A 26,109-nucleotide genomic window follows, 5' to 3' on the forward strand; every position below is an offset into this window, starting at 1 on the left:
AATGGTTTTGAACAAAGTTTCATGCTCCATTCTAAATAAACGTTAGTTTTAGCACAATAAATTAAGATCAACGTTACCAACTCAAAGTAAAAACATTTTCTTCTACTTCTACTATGTCTTTTCAAATGAATTTACCCGCTTTTATAAGAAATCGTTACAAATGTGGAATAATTAAAATTTGAATTTGTTAATTTGATATTATTTTTGATATCTGAATGAATTTGAGCGCCAAATCGATTTTATGTTAATTACATACGTACGAAAAAGATATACTTATTTTTTGAGTTGATAAAACGATTTTTATACATGATAATTATCAACGATCAAACGATTTTTATACATGATAATTATCAACGATTCAAATGTAAAAAGCGATTTGAAAAATAGTTCCGAATAAAACTTCAAATTTCTTGCTCATAATTTTTGTTTTTTTATGACTTCTGGTCAGTCAGTAATTTTTACTTTTTACGGTTTTTAACGATATCAAACTAACTGGAGATTATAAGAGGAGAAAGAATATGAAATCATAGAGCCATAGTACTCAAGGAAGAGCAAGGATGTGAAGAATAAAGTGCGGAAAAGTGAGACGTGACAACGGTCATTTAAGTAAGCAGAAGGCTTCTCGTATCTAAACTTTTACCTTCTACCAGAGGAGTCGAACTTAGGCATCTTAGCGATACGAGTCATCCGAGTCTCTGATATGTCAGAAAGTAAAGGCAAAGGTCATTTGCCATTTACTGTCCGAACCGGCAAAAGTAAAGTTACGAGAAGTTGTCACATTCTGCCCACGACGGTTTCTCACACAATGTGTTTTCATTGTGTTGATATTTTCTCATACAGTTAGTTATAACACCGGAATGGAAGATTTGTCCGAAACTATTGCTTGAGTGCCTGGAGTTGTAGCGTATGGCTATGCGTCCCAGGGTGCAAGCGGCGCACGGACAGCGCTCCATTCATCGCTGTGTGTGATGGAATCCCATCAAAATTTTTTTACTTTTCTATTTATGACTTCTGGTCAGTCAGTAATTTTTTCTTTTTTCGGTTTTTCAACGATATCAAACTAACTGGAGATTATAAGAGGAGAAAGAATATGATATAATTATAATCTCTTATAATCTCCAGTTAGTTTGATATCGTTAAAAAACCGAAAAAACTTGCTCATAATAAAAAAAACCCTTTGTATATGAATGAAATATTTATTTAAACAATAGTCAACCATCTCCAAATGATCGCACTTATACTCATCTCAATTTCTCTTCTAATTCGATGCATTCGAAACCATTTACCATCTCTATTCACTACGTTGGCTTTAATGGATCACATAAACATTAGGATCTTTGATTGTAGGTCGACAAAACAATAAGATAGAGAAATTGTCCTGTGTGAATCAATATTAAAATTTTTAATATGTTTATAATTGATTACGCCGAATCGCGCCGCCTCCGCCGCCGATGTTTTCAGGAAATAGCGTCACGCCGATTCGCCGCCGCCGCTGGTCAAAAAGACGTTTCATCCGCCGATGTTGACAATTTTGATCGGCGCACAGCTCTAATTGGAAATAGTGACTAAAAACTGCAAAAAGGATCTCACTTACTTTTCTTGGAGATGGCCAAATCGATTTTCACAAACTTATAGGTTCAAAAGAAAAGTCTTACAGTTTCATACGGAACTCCTTAATTTGTTGTAGATACTACTTTCTATTCAATAACAATTGTTTTTGCGAATTTCACGGTTATATATATGATGTAATGAGTAATATGAGAAAGGCATCACTACACCACTAGGTGGATTAAAATAGGTTTTGTTGTACTGGGACAGTTTTTTCTTCCAGGAAAAAAGATACAAAAATTCAAATCGGGCTATTTAAAACTGTTTGTTTATTTATTCTGGAGCTCCTTGGTAACTAGCTCATAGCAACTTAAACAGTGTTGCTCACGAACACTTTTTGTTCCGATTTTTCTTCGGAGTTTCTGGTCGTGTCGTCGGTAATACTCTGTCATCACCCAAGAAAATTACAGCATGCTTGAGTTTCCATCAAATGTAAATTTCTTTTTTTCCACCAATAAAGCAGGCGCTGGATCCATTTAACGACGCCATGCTGCCACGTTTACTGCTGCTGCAAAATGCGCCATTCGTAGCTGGGTTATAGCTGAGAACGCACTCCACAACAAAAATTTCCGCGCTAGTGTAACTCACCGAACGTGTTTCGCACCCCCGTCGAAGCAGAACTCTCATTCTCTCACGGGCCTATTGTACTGATAACACTGCAAAGTTTACTCCCGCTGCAGTAGCAGTTGTACCCAAGATAAAACGTACCGAGCTCTTCGGGAAACACCCGAACTAGACTTTTGCTTTGCCGCAAAGCCGACCGCCGTCGAGTTGTGCCCACCAGCGGGGGGATTGGGTTCTACTGTTGGCACCCAGGCAGGACCCACTAAAAACACCCACACACACACATAGAAACGTACGTTTGGGACTGATGCTACGTTTGTTACGAGGGTGGTACCGACCGCTCACGCTTCTCCATCCTCGAATCGAAGACGGCGGAGATGTAAAGTTGCATTACTGCCCTATATATAAAAGCGTTCCACCGTTGGGAAAGCTTCTGCATTTCGTCGTTCCGTGTCGCGTGGTACGAATACTGTTTGCTGTTTTGGTGCTGTTCCACCTTCGCTCTGCCTGTTCGTCGTACGAATTTATTTTGTGTCGTGATCTCACCACCGTTGGCTGGCTGGCTGGTTTGGCTTGACTTGGCTTTTTTGGTGCCGTTCTGTCCAGTTGTGTAACCGTTGTGCGGTGAGTTCTAGAGCCCAACAAAGTGTGTTCTTCGGAGTGCTCTTGTTCTGTGCCGTTCGTTCGTTCGTTCTGTTTGAGCAAGTGATTTAGTCGATTACCGTAGGATCGACAATCGCACAATCCGGTAGCCGCGGTTCGTAACGGATTATTGTTCTCTCTCTTTGTGAAAAGGATAGAACAGGAAGCAGTTGAAGAAGGTGGGTGAACTAACGATAGTTTTTGGGGGGAGGGTGGAGGGTTAGTTGGGTGCGGGTTGCTGCTCATTATCGTGCGATGGTTTCGCAAAGTTTGAGCAGATTGTTTGCCTATTATTAATTAATCTAGTTGAGAGTGAGCCGAGGTTGTCTGGCCTGCCTGCATGCATCCGAGGGAGCCGCCTGGTCCATTAAGCTAAAGACAAGATTAGCTTAATTTGTTGCATTATGAAATGGAACAAAGCTACCGTGAATAAATGATTCAAGTGTCATTATAGTAGACTATGACTGAGAGAAGCCTCGAGACGTGCTCATTTTCTTATACAACTGCGTTCATTCCTTGTGACGTAACTCAAAGGGAAATTGTCGTTCTCGTATAAGAATAACTTCTCCTAGATTGTCCGTACCGTACTCTATCGTTTTGCGACCAGAGTTTTTCGCTTTTTTTCCCAGTTCTCTTATTGAACTTCACCGTACAGAAAAAAATTCTAACAATGTTGTAATGAAAAAGTTCCCCGTAGGTGTGTTGCAGTCAAGTGAAACGTTTCAGAATAATGAAGCCTCGGGAGAAGCTTCTCGGCAAAAAAGCAAACCCATCTTCCAGCTTGATGTGCTTGGTGTTTGATCCGTCTTTAAGTAATTTCATTTATGTACGTTCTTCCTCACGTCAAGAAAACGATTATTTACAAACAGTCGCTGAAACGAACAACGAAAAGTAATTAGTTTTCTGAGCCTTAACAGTTCGCGTGGCACTGAATAAAGAGAGAGAGAGACTTCGGCGACTGATTAAAGTATCCAGGGGTTGTCCCGAAGAATAAGGAAAAAATCTTTGCGATATATGAAAGTATTTCGATGAAGCGAGAAGAACATAATCAGCGAGTTTTGAAGTGTTCGGAAAATTTTAATCAAATTTAGATTTTATTCAACCAAAGTTCCAATATAGGAATTATGTAATTATAGTTTTCAACCATCTAAAACTAATCAAATAACTGTTCGGATTATTTAAACAATTGTTTTAATTTGTGGTAACTTGCTAGAAAAGCTAAACACTTTTTCAAGAATTAAAAAACTGTCCGAAGAATGTTCAACCTGAACTGCTACGCACTGATGAGTCAAAGACGAAAACGTAAAATCAAATCAAAATGGGTACGTGCACGTAGCATACATTTGGGGGTAAAAACCTGATTAAATATAATACTTTGACATTCTTCAAAATAATTTTCTTCGATTCTTGTGTTTGCTTTGTTTGGCCGTCTACTGATAATGATTACCGATTGGAGCAGTTCTGGTGTCGATTTAAAGTTTTTTTTAAGTGTTTTGTTTCGCCCCTTTAAGCGATGATATAAAATTTTTAACACACTTTACCCTATAATTCCTAAAACGAAAGTCGGATCCAGATAAAATTCAGAAGTTTTGTATAAAATCATAAGACCATTCATGTCCATTTTAGTATGTAAAAATCGGTCACACCATCTTTGGGAAAAATTGGTATGCCTATTTCCATTTTTTACACATTTTACATTTTCAATTTTAGGAATTTTGTATGGAATCACAAGAATATAAGTTTGCGAAAATCCGCTTCAAAGAAATTGGAGTGATTCCCGGTTTGGAGTACACGATCACTTTTTTTCGATACTTCCAGAACCTGAAACGAAGATCCGGTATACCCAAAATCAAAGTATTTGGTCACCAACTGACCAAATATGTCCAATTCAAAAATTATACGGCTATTTGAATGTACTTAATTAAATTTTTCCGTGTATAAAAACACGCCCCTGAAAATGACATTTTTATACCTATCAATTTGTAATTCCGGAACCGGTAGTCGTATCCGGATGAAATTTGGTAGGATTATATGAGGTTGTAACCTACGGTTCATTTGAGCTTACGCTTGTGAAAATTGGTTGTACGGTCTCTGAATAAATCGATGAAACGTATTTAGTTCATTTTGCTCATTTTATCCCGTAGCTCCCGAACCGGAAGTCCGATCCGAGTAAAATTCAAATGCAACCAAGAGACCTATCATTTGAATCTAGGTTTGTGAAAATCAGTCCAGCCAACTCCGAGAAAATCGAGTGCAAAATTTTTGTTACATACACACACAAACATTTGCTCAGTTCGTCGAGCTGAGTCGAATGGTATATGACATTCGGCTTCTCTTGTGAACGTAATTATTCTTTTCTGCATTTTGAGCGTGGAATAAAAAAAATGGGTTGCCAAATCTTCAAATTTTCCGTCATTATTATTCTCTATTAGTGACTGCTACGATGCGTAAATTTTACGTAAAAATACCGAGTTGTTCCTGAAATATGGTTGCTCAACTGGGGACATATTATTCAAACCGGTATGCACGATAACTAAAGAACAGCTTGACCGATTTAAAACAAATGTATATCAGATTAGCGTATTATATTTTAAATGGAACACAGTCGAGGTATCGAAAAATGAAATTTTAATCAATTTTATTAAATAAATTTGCCAAAAACAATTTTTGTTGTAATTTTTACCAAAAATCATTGAACATAAAAACAATATCATATCTCAAAAACAAACATTTTTTTTGCCTAACTAAGGAAAAAAAATGTTTTGTTATCTGAAAATTTGTTGACTTTGCAGCTTTTTTAAAACCAAAATGAGATTTTTTTATGACAAATGTTTATAAAATGCCTGAAACGTCGAGTGTTATCTCATATTGTTTTTCATATTCGAAAAAAAAAATCCAAGGCCCAGAGAGTTGACCTAATTTTATTTTTGTGAGATAAAACTAGATCTCGACGTTTTGTGCTTTTACAAGACGCAATAACAAAACCGCAAAATATCGCAGTAAAAAGCATTAGCATGAGTATTAGAGACCGCCCGTGTGTTGCTACCCCGTTATTGATCAAAACCAATTAAGCTTGCAAAATGTATTTTTTCTGAAACAACTTGCTTGGGAATAGCACGTAATTTCACATTGTGCAAGCTGAATTGATCTATGCATGCTAATCAATAACGACGCCGGCCAAGTCCGAATGCAATCCGAATCTACTTGGAAGGAAGGAACTTATGTTCAATGCATGTTGATACTAGAAACCGAAGAATCCTCTGCATTTCCACATACATCACAGGAGAGGGTTGTTTGTTAGTAAATTTTCGAATATTATCATATGTTAGCCGGTTACCAAAAATACGTCGCAATTTTATCGCGTTTTGTAACTCCTGACGGCCGACTGGCGGAAGGCTGGCTATCAATTCATATAATTAATTCATTGTCTTCTGTTTTTTTTTCAAAAGACTGCCCTAATACTGGCAAGACATCACTCGATCACCATAAATCGAACAACAACGCCTTATGCGATAATTAATAATGTCGACATATACTCCCTAAACAAAATAATAAATTACCAAATGGATCCTCCTCGCAATCTAAACTATATTTACACAGGTCCTTGTGAAGCACCCGCAAGCGTTTAACCCGAAGATAAATAGATCCATTGATCAAACGTTCCCCGAATAATCGGTGGAGTTTAGTCTAGCTCGACTTTCAGTAAGGAGAAATATAAAGAAATTTGAAATAAGAAAAACGTGAAATATCCTAGGGAATGATCGTACCAGCATCCTGCTTCTTCTATTCGGATTGCTATAGACAACGCGAGATGATACACCACTACTGAAAAAAATAAACTAACATAAACACTCGCGGATGGGTTTGCTGCAGACCAGTTTTAGATTTTCAGCTTGAATCACATTATTGACTAGTAAATTTTCACACATTGCATATAAATCTGATAACATCGACAGATCGCGCTTAGAACGGTTGACATCGTTTAATTTTGGGCGGTAAATTCGCAGTTTCCATCGCTTGAGCATGTTTTAGTTTCACGAATCAGCCTTATTTAATAATTACCACTTTTCACCAATCAACACACGTTTGCCACAACTGCAATGTCACTCAAAATAACTGTTTAGACCAATTACTTTACTATAAGTTGTTAGATACACATTAAAATCAGACTTAGACACCGCATCGTACTCCCAGTGATGCCAACTCTCTTTTTGTCTTTTGTACTGATTGTATAACTATCAGAGAATAAGAGCTATTGGGAGTAAAAATCAATCCGGTCCGTTTTTTTTTGGGTCAAAAATGCATTTATTTCAAAATACAAAGACTTTTAAAATTAATCCTCTGAGGCAATTTTCGGATTCCACCTCGATCAAATACTCTCGTCGTTTGAGGTGATCCAAGTTTGAAGCCGATTTCTACGAAACGGAGCAATGTCAGGAGAATAAGGCGGGTGCGACAAAATGGGCCCAAGCGTTTCATGAATAAAGATCTTAGAATGCACAATGCGGCATACTTTTCATTGGCAGTTATAAAAAAAATATCGAATGAAAAATGACACATGGCTGCCGACTCTCCTCTACTGCCAAAACAGTTTTTAGTTATTCTCAACAATTTTAATTTTTGATGGAAAACATCCAATTGAGTAGTAGACAATGATTTTACTGCTAAAAAGCAATTAATTTGCTCGTACTAGCCTTTCTCCTAGAAGTAGCAGTTCTCGAAGTATTAAAAAAAGTTATAGGAAATCTATGGGACACTTTTGAAAAAAAAAATTTACACTTCAAAAAATAGTCGAGCACTGGTTCAAAACTTGGAAAATTATCCGAAAAATATCAAATTAAAGAGAATGGTCTGACGTAGAAAATTAATCTTCATAAACCTAAACACCATACCATATACCTACTATAATTTCTGCAGTTACTCTGTTCGGCTCGATTCATAGGAATTTAGCAACCCATCACCGTGCAAAATGCAACGAAAGCAGTTTGTTTTGAAGTTGAATAATGAATAAACTGCATGCAACAAGCATCATGCAAGCAGAAAAAAACCAACTTCTTTATTACAACGACGCATGCACCTCTACGATACCTACACACACATACACATACAACATCTAACATCGTGAGGTGCCCTCTAAAGAGAGCGAGGAACAGACGGTTTTTCCACCTGAACGAAGCGCATAGAGCCAGCAGGAGCTGAAGAAAATTATTCATGTAACCCGAAGAAAAAGCATAACAATAAAAGCATTAATATCATTATAAAGTTCGAATCCAGATGACATTGCTCGGGAGGGGGAAAACTTGAACGAACATTTATAACTGAGAATAACATTATTCTGTTTCGAACTTGAACGCTGTGAGCAGTCTGTTTTATAGATATCTATTTCGGCTCGTTTCGATAGCTTTACAGATAAAGTTGAGTGTTCTGCGGGGATGTCTAATACTTTAATTGAAAAAAAAATCATCGTGATATCAAATCTATTTTGATAACACTGAACCGATCGTACCCGCTTTACAGTCCAGATCTTGCGTCATCCGACTACCACTTGTTTCTGGTGATATAAAACGCTTTTCTTCGGGTACTAGGAGAGGTTAAAAGGTCCTAGACCGTCAAAAATCGTTGCAATCGCAGAAAGAAACATGGTTTTTAATAGTCCATCCAAATATCAAGAGATTGTAAATCTTGAACGGTTAAACGGTATCAAATCAGTTAAATTATCTGTAAATCTCGCGGCTATGTCTCTGACATAACCAAATCCATGTTTTTCACATTTATACAAGATACTGGCACAGAAGACCATCGTAACCATGGCTGAAATCAACGATTGCTTACCGAACCTTCTTATTCACCCGATTTAGCTCCCGCGGACTGTAAATTATCTGTAAATAATATTATCCTAATAGTGGCTTCGAATTTGTCCCTCACTTTTTCAATACATTTGTCTGAAGCTTGTTTCAGGAAGGATGCTATCAGGAATCAGAACTAATTGGGTCAAGTGGCATTTGGTCCAATTTGATCTAATCTCTGACAATTGGTAACTAACTAGCAACGAATTATGCAATGGGTTTTGATTTGTTTTCAAGATATATTAATGTAAACTTAACGAAGTACTTAAAAAAATGAAAAAAATACTAACAAATTAAAAACCACCGTAACTTATTCGCAACGAGTCTTGGTTTGTTTTCAAGCTTACTTAGTAAGGGTGCTTCGTTAATTTCACACAAACTTAACGAAACAAAATAAAAAGAAGAGCAACAAAATCAACACCATCGTAACTTATTAACAACAAATTATTCACTGCGCTTCGATTTATTTTGACTCTGGTTTAGGATGGGTGCATCGTTAACTTTAACAAATTATTCATCGAGGGGTTTTCAACGTTATTTTTGAGGGGTACTTCGTAAACTTCATATAAACTTAATGAAGACCTCGAAAAAACATGAGCAACAAATTCAAAACCAATGTAACTAATTTACAACAAATTACCAACAGTTAAAAATAAAAAAAAAACTCCGAGAAACATACTTAAAATTACCATAACTAATTCGCAACAAATTATTCACTAGATTTGATTTCACGCTTATTTAGAACGGGTGCTTCGTTAACTTCGTATGAGAAGCACTCTAAACAAAACGAAAAAAATTTCGAAACCACCGTAACTCATTCGCAATTAATTAGTAACAATTTATTAACTTCGGTTTAGATATGTTTTCAAGTTTATTCAGAGGGGTGTTTTGTTAACTTCATATGGACCCAACGAAGAGCTCGTAAAAATGATTAAAATAACGAGCAACGAACTCAAAACCACCGTAACTAATTCGCAACTATTTAGCAACACATTATTCATCGAGTCTCGATTTGTTTTCAGGGTTATTTTTAAGGAGTGCTTCGTTAAATTTATATAAACTTAACGAAGACTTCGAAAAAATTGAGCATCAAATTCAAAATCAATGTAAATAATTTGCAACTAATTAGCAGCAAATTGTTCGCAGGGTTTTGATTTTTTTCAAGTCTATTTAGGCAGGATGCTTTGTTGAGTTTATATAACCTTAACGAAGACCTTGAATACATGGAATTAGATTTGTTTTCAAGGTTGTTTTGTAGGCGAGCTACGAAAATTTAATATAAACTTAATAAAGACCTCGAACAAAATCGAGCAACAAATTCAAAATTATCGTAACTAATTTGCAACTAATTAACAACAATTTATTAACTGGGTTCCTATTTGTTCTCAAGCTTGTTTAGGCGGGATGCTTCGTTAAATTTCTATGAATTCGACACTCGAAAAAATAAAATAGAAACAACGAGCAACAGACTCAAAATCATTAAACTAATTCGAAACAAATTATTTGCTGGATTTCAATTTGTTTTCGAGATTGTTTTGAAGGCGTGCTTTGAAAATTTCATATAAACTTAACTTAACAAAGACCTCGAAAAATATTGAGCATCAAATTCAAAATCATCATAACTAATTTGCAACTAATTAGCAACAAATTAATCACAGGGTTTTGATTTGTTTTCAAGCTTATTTAGGCTTCACATTAACTCCACATGAACTTAACGAAGCACTCGAAAAGTGGAGAAAAAACGAGCAGCTAACTCGAAACCACCGTCAAAATTATTGTAACTAATTTTCAATTAATTACCTACAAATTTTTCATTGGATTTTGTATTTTTAAAGCTGTTTTTGGCTGGGTATTTCGTTAAGGTTATATGAACTAAACGAAAAACACGAAAAGCTGTTTTCAGGCATATTTAGAAAGAGTGGTTCGTTAATTTAGTTGGAACTTAGCATAGCACTCGAAAAAATGAGAAAAAACGAGCGACTAACTCAAAACCACCGTAACTAATTCGCAACTATTTAGCAACACATTATTCATCGAGTCTCGGTTTGTTTTCAGGGTTACTTCGTTAAATTCATATAAATTTAACAAAGACCTCGAAAAATATTGAGCATCAAATTAAAAATCATCGTAACTAATTTGCAATTAATTAGCAATAAATTTTTCACAGAGTTTTGATTTGTTTTCAAGCTTATTTAGGCTTCTTTTAACTTCACATGAACTTATCGAACCACCCGAAAAAGTTTAGCAACAAATTATTTATTGAATCTCGGTTTGTTTTCAAGGTTATTTTCGAGGGGTGTTTTATTAGCTTCATATAAACTTAACGAAGATCTAGAAAAAATTAGCAACAAATTGAATACCACCGTAATTAATTCTTAATTCATTAGCAACAAATTTTTCACGGGGCTTCTAATTTGCTTTCAAAGTTGTTCATGTGAACTTAACGAAGCACCCGAAAAAAATATTGAACAACTAAATTAAAACTACGAACCTGATTCGCAACTAATTAGCAACAAACTGTTCACTAGATTTCGATTGAGTCGCAAACTTGTTTAGAATAGGTGTTTTGTTAACTTCAGTTGAGTTCAGCGAAGTACTCGAAATAATGAGGCGGAAAAAACGAACACCAAACTCAAAACCACCGTAACTAATTCACAACTAATTAGTAACAAATTATTCCCTGTGTTAGGATTTGTTTTCATGAACGGTACTTCGTTTACTTTATATGATCTTCACGAAGACCTTGAATACTTAAAAAGTTAGCAGCAAACTCAAAATCACCGTAACAAATTATTCGCTAGGTTTTGATTTCAAGCTTATCAAGAGCTCTGTGAAGCACTAGAAACAATGAAAGAAACAAACGTCAAACTCAAAACCACCGTAACTAACTCGCAACTATTTTGCAACACATTATTCATCGAGTCTCGGTTTGTTTTCAAAGTTATTTTAGAGGGGTGTTTCGTCAATATCATATGAACTTAACGAATACTTAAAAAAAAATTAAGCAACAAATTAAAAACTACCATAACTAATTCGCAACTATATAGCAACAAATTTTCCACGGAACTTCTTTAGGAGGGATGTTTCGTTAACTTGACATGAACTTAACGAAGCACTCGAAAAAAAATGGAATAGCAAAATCAAAACCACAGTACCTGATTCGCAACTAATTAGCAACAAATTATTCACTTGGGTTTTGTTTTTCCTCAAGCTTATTTAGGCGGGGTGCTTCGTTGAGTTTATATGAACTCAGCGATGGGATCAGAAACAAATTATTCGAGTCTCGGTTTGTTTCCAAGGCTATTTTTGAGTCGAAAAACATTGAGTAACAAATTCAAAATCATCGCAACTAAGTAACAACAAATTATGTACTGAGTTTCGATTTGTATTGAAGCTTTTTTTAGGAGGGGTGCTTTGTTAACTTCATATGAACAAACAATTTCAATACAATCGTAACTAATTCGCAACTAATTTGCAACAAATTATTGATCGAGTCTCGGTTTGTTTCCAAGGTTATTTTTGAGTTAAAAAAAATTGAACAACAAATTCAAAATCATCATAACTAATTTGCAACTAATTAGCAACAAATTATTCACTCAATTTGAAGCTTATTTAGGAGGGGTGTTTTATTAACTTCATATAAACTTAGCGAAGCACTAGGAAAAATGGAAAAAATGTGAGCAATGAACTCAAACTACCGTAACTAATTCGCAACTAATTAGCAACAATTTATCAAGTTTGTTTCACACATTTTGCTCGAACTGAATTTATTTTTATTTTTTTCAAATCTATTTATTTAACCTCGTTTTTAACCTGATTAGGTCATTCACAGGAAATTTATTTAAAATTTATTTCCGTTTAATCCTATATGAAAACATTCGAAATATTTCAAACTGTTCTTTAGTGATCGTGCACGCTAGTTTTAGTCACTGTAACAGTCGTTAATAAAGAATAATAACTGCATAACGTTTCAATATTAGACAACTCATAATTTATTCTCGGTTCACGCTCGAAATAGGGGAACGGGAAACCCAGTTTAGAGAAGGAGCTCACAGGAAAGAGTGGTCAGTTTTATTCGCTTTTATGTTTTCCGGGTTATGACTCTGGCATTACCCATCCGCTCTTCTACTTTCATCACATTCAAACAATTAGCATTAATTTATCTATATTTCACTCAAGGCTTTATGCATTTACGATGTACATTAACGTCAGAAACCCTTGGGTTTCTCCCTCAGGATTTTGGAAAACCTACTCAAATTTACATGTTTTCTATCTTCTACTCCGTACATCCCGAACCCACCGGTTCTTCTCCAGCCATGCGGGAATTTATGTAAATCCTTTCCCCACAACCTTTGTTTTGACTTTTTGATGTTCACTTTCTCTGAAACGTCCCCACCCTAACACAATAAAAAGGAAACATCAGTTGTCAATCACATGTGAGTTAGTGTAAATCCGTATAACAAATTCATCACAAAGGTTTGCTCTCAGCTGTGGACCAGCCCCCAACCCTGCGCTCCTTCCTCTGATTAGGCAGAAGGATTCCCCATACCAAGTCATAGTACTTCATATTTTATGCAAACCCGCCGCGTCGCTTTCCGTTTCTTTTCTTTTAGCGTACAACAACGGCAAACAAAGAGATTTGTTTCCTACCAGAAACGGCTTTGTTCGCCCCTGCTAGGTAGGCATCCCGCCAAACGCTTATTCAGATGCGATGCCAGCAAACGTGCCAAATTTTTCGATTGATATTAGATGGTTTCCGGTTTTACCCGGGCAAAAGCGGTGCACCGGATCTTCACAGTTTGCGGTGGTGCAACGGTGTTTTTTTTTGTCGATTTGACAGGTTTTACGATTGAAATTTTATAGGATCTTCGTCGTCGAACGGAGAGTTTCGAAAGCTTTCTTCACCATTTCGAATGAATATTTACGAGCTATGTTCGATTCTTCCGGGCAACAAATCGGTTTTTTCTTTCCCTTTTGGACTTTGCACTATCGCGGAGAGAATTCTGCTTCAAGGCGGTTCAATACTAGGATGGTACAGGTTTGGCATGATTTGACTACTGATCTTCATCAAGAATTCAGTAGGGACAATTGAACACTGTATCCCGGCGGAGCTATCAACCAGCTAAAGACGAGATGGTCAAATTGAATATTGATGTCGATTGAACGTCGTCAAGTGACTGTGATTAATGGGGCAGAATTCGTGTCATCTCACAACCACTAGGAGAAAAGAAAGAAAGAATAACTGATAACGAACGAACAGTTAACACTTTTTCTCGAAACGAGAAGATGCTTTCTGGCTCGTTCCACATGATGCGGTTATTTTCCAATAGAACGGAACGTGCGTGAATGTGTGGGGAATCATCGAACTAAACTTGACAGATACGGAGCGAAACAAATTCTTTACGGAACCGTGAAGTTCGTAGATGACGCACCGTCTGAATCGCTCTTTACACCCCCGCAATCCGTGTCGAGGCATACAAAAGTAAACAAAAAAAAAAAAGAAAAAAAGATTCGTTTTGTTACGTTACCAAAGGAGCCATTCGATTCGAAATTCCAACAACTAAGTGGGCTGTGAAATGGCGCTGGTGAATAACTGAAAAATATTACTTTTGGCTGCAAAAGAATTCATTGGCTTGTTTACAGAGCAGCAGCAGCAGAAGCAGGAACGTTTATGGCTGGTTGAGTGGAAACGATATTTTTAGCAACGAATGGCATTTTTACAGCCTGTTTTAGAATATTTATGATTTACCATAGACGGGAGCTTCGAAAAATTCCAGAACGAAATTGGACTCGACGGATTGGGAAATGGTAGTTTTGTGGTTAGGTCTTAATGCGAAAGAAATTCCACGGAACATCCACGTTTTCGTTTTGTTTGTATTATTTTTTTTTGATTGAAATTGTTTACCCATTACTCGAGGCGGACGATTGAAGTTTTGAGATTGATGATATTAAAATATATATTTTCACGTGAATTGAACCTTTTTCTTAACTATTCAATGAAATAACGCCTGAGAAAAAAAGTACATTAATGAAACCAGGAAAATGGTTGAATTTGTGTAATAGTATTCCCCAAAGAATTGCCATTTCGGCTACCCTTGTGATGTGAATAAAAACATTACGAGTTTTATTGCCGTTCCCTTCACGGAACGTTCTAGAGCAAGTGACAGCGGACATAATCCAATAAGTTGAGTGAAAAAAACATTGAAAGGCAAATTTGGCAAGATGAAAAATCCTACCAAACATGAACGGAACAGATGTGAAAAGCTGAAGAGAATTTTCTAGGCACCCCTGTACAGGCCCGTACCCAGGATTTAATCAGAACCAAAAAAAAACATATTACCTTTGCTCAGATAGTCCTCAAAATAACTTCGTAACGTATATAACTTAACTAGTTTTATGTAGATTATGTATTATTATTATTGCGATATATTCAACCTCGGTTTCACCCTTCATTTTATGTGATTTTGGCCATCACGTAACTCTTAAAACCTCTATCTCATGGTGTAATCTAAAGGATCAACAGCCTTATAACATTTCTCAAACTTTTTTTTTCGTTCCTGTTTCTGATTTCGGAAGGGGCCAGAGTCTGTCAGACTCGATATTGAAGATTTCTGTCCCGCTTTTCGATTTCCCAGTTGCTGTAAAATATTCCTGTCCATGAAGCTGTTTGAAGGCTACCCTAAAGCAGGTTTCATCATCCTGTACCATGCTATCAAATTTCATCAGTATCTTCGTGACCAACTTCCACGATCGTACTTTCGTCGACTTGTATCGTCAGGACTTTGAGTTACCCTCCTCTTCTGAGTCAATCGGTCAGTTCGTATTTTAGTCTGGGGCTCCGCTTTAAATAGCTGACCACTTTTTACTCTGGTTTTGGTGAATAGCTGTCACCAACAAACGTCTCGCAAACATTTGGTGAAAGTTGATTGGACAAAATTCTTACAACTTACTTAATGAGAGGGTAGCTTGGATTTTCAAAATGCGCGAGCAAAATTTTAACGTGTTTAGTCAAACAGCAGGCATGATGCTACAAACACGTCTTTAAAAACGGAAGGTTATAATTTTTTTCCAAAGTACTACGCAGTGGTGTATCGAGGAAATTTGGCACCCGGGGCAAAATGAGACTTGCCGCTCGGTTTAGTGAGCTAAAACATACGGCAAAACAAAAAAGCTGAACTCCATCTCCGGAATGATGACTTGGACGAGCAAAACAAAAAGGTCCCAAGGATTGGCCCCCTTCACCAACCCCCCCTCTTAGATACGCCACTGGTACTACGGAAAACTAACATTGCATGGTGAATAAAAAAACCTAAAAAAGTGCAACCTTTGAGTATTTATTGTATTTAATTTCTGGAAAAAAAAATAAAAATCTAGTAATTATTTCAATCAAATACCCGTGTTGCGTATTCAAAATAAAGGTCGCTTGATAATGCACTTTAATGGAAGAATATCGATGAATTCTTTCCGATTTGGTTTAGATGAAAGCAATATTTTGGTGATTTTTGCCTTTCTCATATAGGAAGGCTTTACAATCACTGCAAAAACCGACTTTTGAACCGAGGCCCGGACCATTCGACTCAGCTCGACATACTGAGCAAATGTGCGTGCGTGTGTGCGTGTGTGTGTGTGTGTGTGTGTGTGTGTGTGTGTGTGTGTGTGTGTGTGTGTGTGTGTGTGTGTGTGTGTGTGTGTGTGTGTGTGTGTGTGTGTGTGTGTGTGTGTGTGTGTGTGTGTGTGTGTGTGTGTGTGTGTGTGTGTGTGTGTGTGTGTGTGTGTGTGTGTGTGTGTGTGGCAGATATCGTCACTCACTTTTCTCGGAGATGGCTTAACCGATTTTCATAAACTTAGATTCAAATGAAAGGTCTCGTAGCCCCATATAAAGTTCCTAAATTTCATTTGGATCCGACTTCCGGTACCGGAATTACAGGGTGATATGCACCAAAAAGGGGGAAATAATGTCACTCACTTTTCTCAGAGATTACTAATCCGATTATCACAATCTTAGATTTAAATGAAAGGTCTCATAGTCGCGTACAAAATTCCTGAATATGATTTGGATCCGATTTTCGCTTTCGGCATTGCAGGGTGATATGCACCAAAAATGGGAAAATAACTTCACTCACTTTTCTCGGAGATGGCTGAACTGATTTTCACAAACTTAGATTTAAATGGAAGGTCTTGTGGTCCCATACTAAATTCCTCAATAATATTTGGATCCGACTTCCGGTTCCGGAATTATGGGGTAAAATGTGCAAAAAATTGTGGTAATAAGTGCACTAACTTTTCTCAGAGATGGCTGAACCGATTTTCACAAACTTAGGTTCAAATCAAAGGTCCTGTGGTCCCATACGTAATTTCTGAATTTCATGCAAAACCGACTTCCGGATCCGGAAATATAGAATAAAGTGGATTAAAAATTGTATACCATCACTGAAAATGGGGAAAAACCTTAAAAATATTTCTAAATCGACCTCAAATCTTTTCCAATTTATAGTTTTCATCAGTAGACGGTCAAACAAACCGATTCCGGTTATTCTTTTAAGAATCGAAGAAAATTGTTTTGAAGAATACCACAGTGTTATATATGATAGTATGATTGATATAAGAAAGGCATCATTACACCACTAGGTGGATTAAAACAGGTTTTTTTGTTCTACAATCTCTTTATCTCTGTCGCACCCCGAATCATCTTTCCACTCTTCTTCATCTGCTGTTTGAAAATTGCTCAATATTTCTCATTTGAGCAGAACTAATGGGCAGTTGTTGGGTGTGATGACGTAACGCGTAACTTCGGAAATTCGCGAAAAAAAACATAAAACATCGCGTAGAAAAAAACATAACTTCGGAAATACGCGTAACTTCATATATCCGCGTAAAAATGCAACATTAGAAATCCGCGAAACTTCGAAAATTCGCGTAAAAAAACTGCGAAACTTCGGAAATCCGCGAAAAAAAATAACATACATTCGGATATCAGTGTCGGAACTTCAGAAATCCGCGTAGAACAAAAGATGCGCAACTTTTGGAATGAACGAAAAAATGCGTCGCTTCGGAATTCCGCGAAGAAAAATAAGGAGTAGCTCTGGAAATCCGGTTAAAAATTCGCGTAAGTTTGGAAATCCACGAGAACAAAAATGAGGTATCTTCGCAAATCCGCGTAAAAAAACACATAAATTCGGAAATCCGCTCAAAAACAACGCGTGAGTTCCGAAATCCGTGTATAAAAGAAACGTAACTTTGGAAATCTGCGTAAAAAACTGCATAAATTCGGGAATCTTAACGTGGCCGCGTAACTTCGGAAATTTGCATAAACTCGAAAATCCACCTTTAAAACTACGAAACTTCAGCGATCCGCGTGAAAAAGCCTAGTGACTTCGGAAATCCGCTTGAAAACAAACCGAATAAATTCGTAAATCCACGTAAAAACCGCATAACATCGGAAATTCGCGTTAGGAAAACGCATAGATTCGAAAATCAGTGTAACTTTATAAGTCCGCAAAAAACGCCTAACTTAAAAAATCTGCGTAGGAAACAAACGTAACTTTGGAAATCCGTGTATTGAGAATATGTAACTTCGGAAATTCTTGTAGAAAATATCGCGTAACTTCGGAAATCCATGTAAAAATCGCGTAACTTCAGAAATCTGCGAAGAAAAAAGATGCAACTCGAAAATCCGCGAAATTTCGGAAATCGGCTTTAGTTAGAAAATTTGCGTGAAAATGCCGCGTAACATCAGAAATCCACGTATAAAAAAGAAGTAAATTCGGAAATTCAAGTAAAAAAAACGTCACTTTCGAAATCTGCGTAGAAAAAATGGTGTGACTTCGAAGATCCACGTTAAAAACTACGTAACTTTATAAATCCGCGTGAAAAAATCCCGTGACTTCAGAAATCAGTTTTAGTTAGGAAATTCGCGGAAGAAGTCCGCGTAACATCAGAAATCTTTTTAGAAAAAAGGAGTAATTTAGGAAATCCGCGTAATTTCAGAAATTCGCAAAACTTCGGAAATCCGCGTGTTAATAAACGCATAACTTCGCGGAAAAAAATTGCGTAACGTCGGAAATCTACGCATAAAACAACTCATAAACTTAAAAATATGTGTAGAAAACGAGGCGTAGCTTCGGAAATCCACACAAGAAAACTTCGTACCTTTGGAAATCTGCGTAAAAATACTCGTAACTACGAAAATTCGCTTTAGTTAGAAGAAATTCGCATGCAAAACCTGCGTAACTTTGGAAATCCGCGTAAAAAATTACGTAAGCTTGAAAATCTGCGTTTGTTACGTTACACCTAAAAAACAAGACGTAACTTCGGAAATCAGCGTAGAAATTCAGACACTAAGAATTCTTCCTGGTCGGGGCTCGAACATACGACAACTGGCTTGTAAGACCAGCGTCCTATGCATTGAACCACCAACCCGGGACGATGTATTATGAATTACGCTTATAATGGGAATGAACATGAAAAAAACAGTTCATGATATCAGGACTCTTGTTCATGATGAATTTAAATGATACATCATTTCAGCGGGAATCATAATTGATTTAACTGTTCTAAAGTAATAGTGTTTTTTTTTTGTCATACAGCAGCTGAGGCTGCAATTTGTTTCCAAAATAATGTAGGGCAACGGCTCCAGTAGTCACCTCAGCTCCAGTAGCAATTTCATATACCATAACCATTAGTTAAAGACTGTCCCAGAAAGTATGGACGCACTTTGATTTCGCTGTAAATAATTCACAAGTGTTAGATATTCATATTTTATTCGATATACTGATAATATTAGACTACCACAACAGAATATTATTCTCAACATTTGCAACTTAGCCATTGTAGACTAGTTGGCGCGCCTTCATGCGAACGTTCCTCATTAAATTCCGTACAGACTTCTTGACGACAAGTTTTGACACTTTTTTCCAATCTTTTTCGAACTGTTGAATGGTTTCGGCTGCCGAGACATGTTTCCTAATATGTGCCTTCGTTAATGCCCAAAATTCCTCAATTGGTCGAAATTGTGGGCAATTTGGTGCATTCATGTTTTTTGGGATGAAAGTGACATTTTTGGCAGTATTCTACCGTTGATTTCGAGTAGTGGCAAGAAGCAAGATCTAGCCAGAAGACAACAGGATCCTTGTGGCTTCGAATCATGGGTAGAAGTCGTTTTTGTAAACATTCTTTGATGTATACTTCGCTGTTCATTGAAGCAGTGGTGATTAAGGGTTCCGAAATCTTACCGCAGCTGCAAATTGCTTGCCATACCATAGCTTTCTTACCAAATTTTTCCACTTCAATCGATGTCTCGGACTGGTTTAACACTTGCCGTATAATATTGTGGTCCCGACAAGGATTTGTAATAACTTCCTGATTGCATTTCGCACGGCTTTTTCACTTACTCTTATAATTTTTGCTATCTTTCTCAGTGACAGTCCGCGTTCTGTTCACCTTTTGTACACAATTTTTCGACGTTGTTCTGCTGAAAGTCCACGCATTTCGAAACAAACTAATGAAAACGAATAAACAACTGCACAAGTGGTTAGAGAAGAGTGTAAACAACAGGACGCAGCCATAAAATTGACAGATTCTGAACCATTGAGAAATGGCAGCGGTTTTTGGTTGCGTCCATACTTTCTGGGACAGTCTTTAGAGTGACTATTGAAATTCCAGTTGATTGAAAGTCCCGTAATCGGCAGAATAATAGTGCTACGAATGGGATGACTAATGGCAATTAGTTTGAATAATTTCATCATATTTCAACTAAAGAGGACACCCATGAACATTTTCTGGATTAGAAAAAAGGTGTAATAAATGTAAATCCATTCCAATTTACCTTCCGAAAAACTAATTCCGAAATAAACAAGAACTAATCTGACGCATCGTAAAAGGGTTACCACAGCCGAAATGTCATCTGTGAAAGGGTTACCGTTGGGTAGAAATTTACATCCGAGGATAAACATGCTAAAGCCCCTTCGATCAGATTGGGCCTGCTGCGGTCAAACTCGTTCCAGCTCGGGGTCAGACACTCGACGCCATTGGCGGCTGTTCACCCCACAGGGCGTTTGTGTGTGCTTGGTGTTTTGGTGAGCCTAAAACAACAGAGGCGGAGGCGAACGAGTCGAAACCCCCTCCCACCCCTACATCGAACAAGTTGTTTCTGTTTCTATTTTTCTATTTCGTTTTCAATTCTAATCATGCGGAGTCCGAAGCATGCACAGCAATGCCTCCCCTGGTTTACGAAGTCAAGTGCTTCTGGAATGGAAAAAATTTTGTTTTATCCTGTTGTTAATAGTTTGCGACGAACACAGAAACTCTTGGAGCGAAACAATCGGATGTGTGCTTTCCGCTGATGGTTGTGTAGACACCCGGTTCCTCACTGTGAAACACACACACACACACAGAAGCAAACCTAGCCGGCGGCGGTCGAGATTATAATAATGTTTATGGTGATGTTGTGAATGCGCTTTTTTTCGTTTTCGTTTCGAAATTATATTCCTGTGGCCGCCCGACGGTGCCACAGCCAGTTGTGTCACAGGTCACAGGAGCGAGATAAAAGGTGACCGGAGAGCACTGAAGCGAACTTGCTTACGGCGAACGGGACGGGACGGAACACCCGAACCGGACGATTAGCCCGATCGAATGGTTATGGCCTAAAACTGAGGTTCCGCATGCAACGGAAGGACCGTTCGCGAAGTGCAAAACAATGCCGGTTTACGGTTTGTCGATTTCCGAGTCCCGAAAAAGTTTTTGTTTCGCTGTTTGGAAATAATGTACTTTTATATTTTCAGAAAACCGCTATCCGGAGAGTCGTTCAACAACTGAACTGCTGAAGCGGGCCAGGGATTTGCAATCAAAAAGGGTTTATAATTCGTAAAATTTTAGTATCGAGAAAAATTGACCGCAGAGGCTCCGGACACCAATAAAATTTGGTGTGTATGAAATCGAAGCTCGTAGAGTTTTTGCATGTACAGACCACTTATTACCTCCTCGATAAGCGACCATTTATGAATCTCAAATGTCTTTACCCAGCAAACGATAGAGATATAGGTTACATAAAAGAATGTCAAAAATTGGTCGTATTTAAATTCCAGGGTAATTGGACATGGACTGCCGCTCTCGATGCTCGAAGACAGAACATTTTCAATCATGAAAACTTATCACACGGTAGCTAAAATATCTACGAAAGGCTATAAAAATGCTGTGAAAATCGACTCTAGAATCGAGTTGAAAATATTGGGTTAGCATTTGTAAAATCGTCCAAAAAAAAATGACTGCGTGGATTAACAAAGAAAGATTCACATCGTTGAAGTACAGGACGATGATCAGAAATTCAAGACCTCCCGAATTGAAACCTCCTTCTTTTGCTCGATCGCCTTCAGTATACGTTTATCCAACTGAGGGTTAGCAGGACCTTTTCTTCGACCTGTTTTCGGTTTATCCTCAAAGGTGTTATCCTCACCGAACTTCCTGATTGCATTTCGCACGGCTTTTTCACTTACTCCATACATTTTTGCTATTTTTCTCAGTGACAGTCCGCGTTTTGTGCACCATTTGTACACAATTTTTCGACGTTGTTCTGCTGAAAGTCCACGCATTTCGAAACAAACTAATGAAAACGAATAAACAACTGCACAAGTGGTTAGAGAAGAGTGTGAACAACAGGACGCAGCTATAAAAATTGACAGATTCTAAACCATTGCGAAATGGCAGCGGTTTTTGGTTGCGTCCAGACTTTCTGGGACAGTTTTTATATAGCAGTATTGGAGCGTCTTGTTTCATCAAGACAACGCACCGTGTCGCAAGTCAATCAAAACAATGGCAAAACTATATGAATTGAACTTCGAATGGCTCCCACATCCACCGTTTTCGCCATATTTGGCACCCAATAACTACTGGCTGTTCGCAGATCTGAAAAAATGCTCGCCGGTAAGAAATTTCGCACGAATGAATAAAAACATCGCTGAAACTGAGGTCTAATTTGAGACAAAAGATAGATTGTTGTACAAAAGTGGTATTGAAATGTTAGAGCGGCGTTGGAATGATAGAGATTACGTTGATGAATAACGTTAATTTTTAATAAAAAAAAATGCGGGTGGGTAATGTCAGAGACATAACTGGATGTCGTGAATACGAAAACAACTGACATGTTCCTTAACACTTCCGAATATCAATTAGTTGATCAATTGTATGAATTATGCAAGCATTCCCTTTTCCACATTTTTCGCAAAAACAAAGAAGGCTTCACTTGATCTCGTGACTTGACTGTTCTTGATTTGCACTAAACTGAGGATATTTCCTTTCGATTTGCGAACAACAAATCCTAATAGTTCTTCAGGAAACTTTTAGAGCCATTAGAACGGCTGATTTGGTGTAATGCTCTCCACCGTTGCTTTTTCATACATGCAAATGACTGGCAGCTGTGACGTAATCGCTCTTGTCGGAAGCGAAACTAGCTTTGCAAACGGCACAAAATACATCTGCTCGCATTGGCGATAGAATCCAAACTGATTTAATTTTTGTTAGGAGCTTTCTTTTACGTGATTTCGTTTGTAGCTTTTTCTCTAATAGGCGGTTCTAACGGCTATAAAAATAGCCGCATACAGGATTTTAATGTCGATTATTTCATTTCGGGTTCGCATAATTTATTGAAAGAAACTATCAATATGCTGTAGGGATTCGTTTCTAGCATTCAGAAGGACCAAATTGAGGAACCCACTACAATTATCACCACTTTTCGGAACATTTTTCTCGAACGATTTGTTATACAGCAGCAGATATTTTGTTCTCTTTCTCAGAACGCGTTCTGATTGGCTGGTGTTGACATGGGTCAAATGAGATAGGTTTTTCAATAGTGTACTATTGAAATACTTCAATGCTTTTGCTATACACGTTTAAATTGAAAAATTTCGATTATATAAATCCTTCCACAGATCACTGAGCTATGAGCTTTCAAAATACGAGAAAAGCAAACGCGCCTTATGAATTATCCTCTTTGATACTCGTTTATACCAAACATTTCAGAAAAGTTTAATTTTGAACTATTTGAGATTATGTCACACAACTGAAAATTTTATCATAAAATTGTGATCATATTTCCGATGGCATGTAGCAAAAATTATGTTGATTCGTTAGATGCAACAAGAGATATTCACGACCAAAAACTTATCACTCTCTCAGAGGGTAAATTTTGAAAAGGCGCCCCATAGTAAAGTAAGTCGTATTCACGACAAAAATCGTGTTGGGCCCGGGACTTTTCAGCCCATGTGTTAAGTTGTATCCATTTTGACGTAGGTTTCATCGTCGATGAGCAGGCAACTTTGGTACTTCGTCAAAACCTGCTCTTTTGGTGACGAAACATTGCTTTAGTGATCTGTTTGGTTGCTAGCTGGCTCGATAAGAACACTATTCTCAACACCTTCTGGTTCAGCTTGCGGTCATATGTCGACGGTCACTACGACGCTTACCTTGAGGCACTCGATTCACGCTCTTCCACTTCCTGATTCACGCTCTTCCACTTCCTGAAAAATCGTACACAGTTGATTTTACGATTTTAAACGCTTTTGCGATTTTTATTATTTTTATTGGTTAACGAAACAAAACTACCCATGCAGCATCAATCATAGTAACCTAAGAGCCAGTAGACAAAATTTGACAGCTCTATCACTCGAACTCTAACCGTGATGGCAAAAACTATGAAGCAACTCCGTTCAGAAGTATGCGCTTTCAAAGAACGACATCCCGCCACGTCGAAAACGGACATCGTGCGGCACTTTATGGACGCCCGTTCCGTCAACTACAATACTATTAGACAACAATCAGAACGTTCCGGACGACCCTGAGCGACAAAAAACTCCAAAGATAGTTTAAGATGAAGACCGAGGGAAAAGTTACTACAACGTTTCGTTCACTTGGCCAGGAGGTCGGTATAACCTAGCGAACATGAACACACATGTCAGGAAGCAGAAGTCGCGCCCACTGGCTTTGGAGCTGCAGGCAATGGCCCAGCGAAGTACGACAAGACCCATTTAACTCTGGACGGTAACGACTGGCAGGGTACTGCATTCCGAGGTGAAGTTCATTTCACACACCAAGTTCCCCAAGAAACAGCTCTTTTTTCGTTCCGGACTTACCGTTTTTCGTTCCGGACTAACGTGAATTCATAGTACGAAATGTCTGCCGGAAGTTGCGTCGTACATCAAGAAATACCATAAGGGCGAAGATGCGGTATTCTGGTCGGATCTGGCATCGGCCCACTACTCGAAGCGATCGTTTAGAGTGGCTGAATATCGAATGAATTTCTGGGCCAACTGGAAGCGCAAGGTATACTCTAACAATTTTGTCGCGAAAACTAAGGAGGATTTGAATATTCCGGCCATGGGGCGGATGTTCCGGTTAACTGTCGGAAGGCCGCTCGCAAGGGCGTAGATTTTTTTTTGCAAGGTAGCTTAAATAATTACCTTCCATGGGAACATTTAATGCAAACGTTGCAGTGCATTAATTCCAGTATAATCAACTGATTCCTTTAATCAACTCATAGGACCAGCAATCTCCATCATCAGTGTAATGACTATCGTCGAATGGTGATCAGCAGGACAGTCACATGACGTGAAACTAAACTCGACAACAAGTGCGAACATGCTTCTCGCAAACACACTCGACTGTTTCGAGCGAATGCTCGGCCAATGTTCAACCGGGAACATCATCATCATCATCCCGAATGCCGATAGCAACCACGGCAACGATTGTAACGCATTTTCCGTTGAAGGTGGAGCACATCGAGCAGCAGCCTTGGTCACGTTCCGAAGCTTATCACCATCGTACAGAGGCAGTCCAATGCCGACGGAACTGAAAGGGGCGAATACACGGCCCGGTGGAGGTTGTTAATCTCGTTGTACCTGAGGCGTCGGAAAAGCGGTACACTTTCGGATTGCTGCTAATCCTCATGACAGATTGAGTTACCACAAAAGTTTTAGATTGTAATAAACAGCTTACATCCAGCTCTGGAGTTGCAGCTTGAAAAGCATTTGTGACCAATTCGAAAAAAAAAACAGAAAAAACCAACAACAAACGGCTTACCATTATTGCAATTGAATTGAGCTGTGCAACCGAATGATGGCTAGTTCTAATTGCTTTTCGCTTGAAATAAATCGGTACATTGAACGCGTTTTACCTAATTGTTACAGCTATTAGCTTGTACGGACGAAACCTATTCAAAAGTTTCCGAGGCCAGCATAAAAAGCACCGTTCTCTGCGCGGAAAGTCTATTTACAATGTTGATTCATTGCATTCTCAGTACACGAATCCGGTCGATTGAAAAGATAGCTCTATACCACATTCTATCAATACAGAGAGAGAGAGAGAAAGAGAGAGCACATGCAGGACGAATGCGAAAAATGGGAAGTACTTCGCCAATGAACCAAACCCTATTTCGGCATCCGCACAGCAAATGACAGAAGCG

General features: G+C 38.0%; 1 protein-coding gene across 1 annotated transcript in view; it reads left to right on the forward strand.

Moving 5' to 3' along the window:
- Nucleotides 1-2,595: 2,595 nt before the first annotated feature.
- The window catches only part of LOC131435025 (calexcitin-1-like), a 93,580-nt gene continuing 70,066 nt past the window's right edge, over nt 2,596-26,109 (forward strand). Inside the window, exon 1 of the mRNA XM_058602488.1 lies at nt 2,596-2,993. The gene's annotated coding sequence lies outside the window, so the exon portion shown is untranslated. The remainder of the gene's footprint in view (nt 2,994-26,109) is intronic.

This window comes from Malaya genurostris, chromosome 1, assembly GCF_030247185.1.
Source record: "Malaya genurostris strain Urasoe2022 chromosome 1, Malgen_1.1, whole genome shotgun sequence".
Lineage (NCBI taxonomy): Eukaryota > Metazoa > Arthropoda > Insecta > Diptera > Culicidae > Malaya > Malaya genurostris.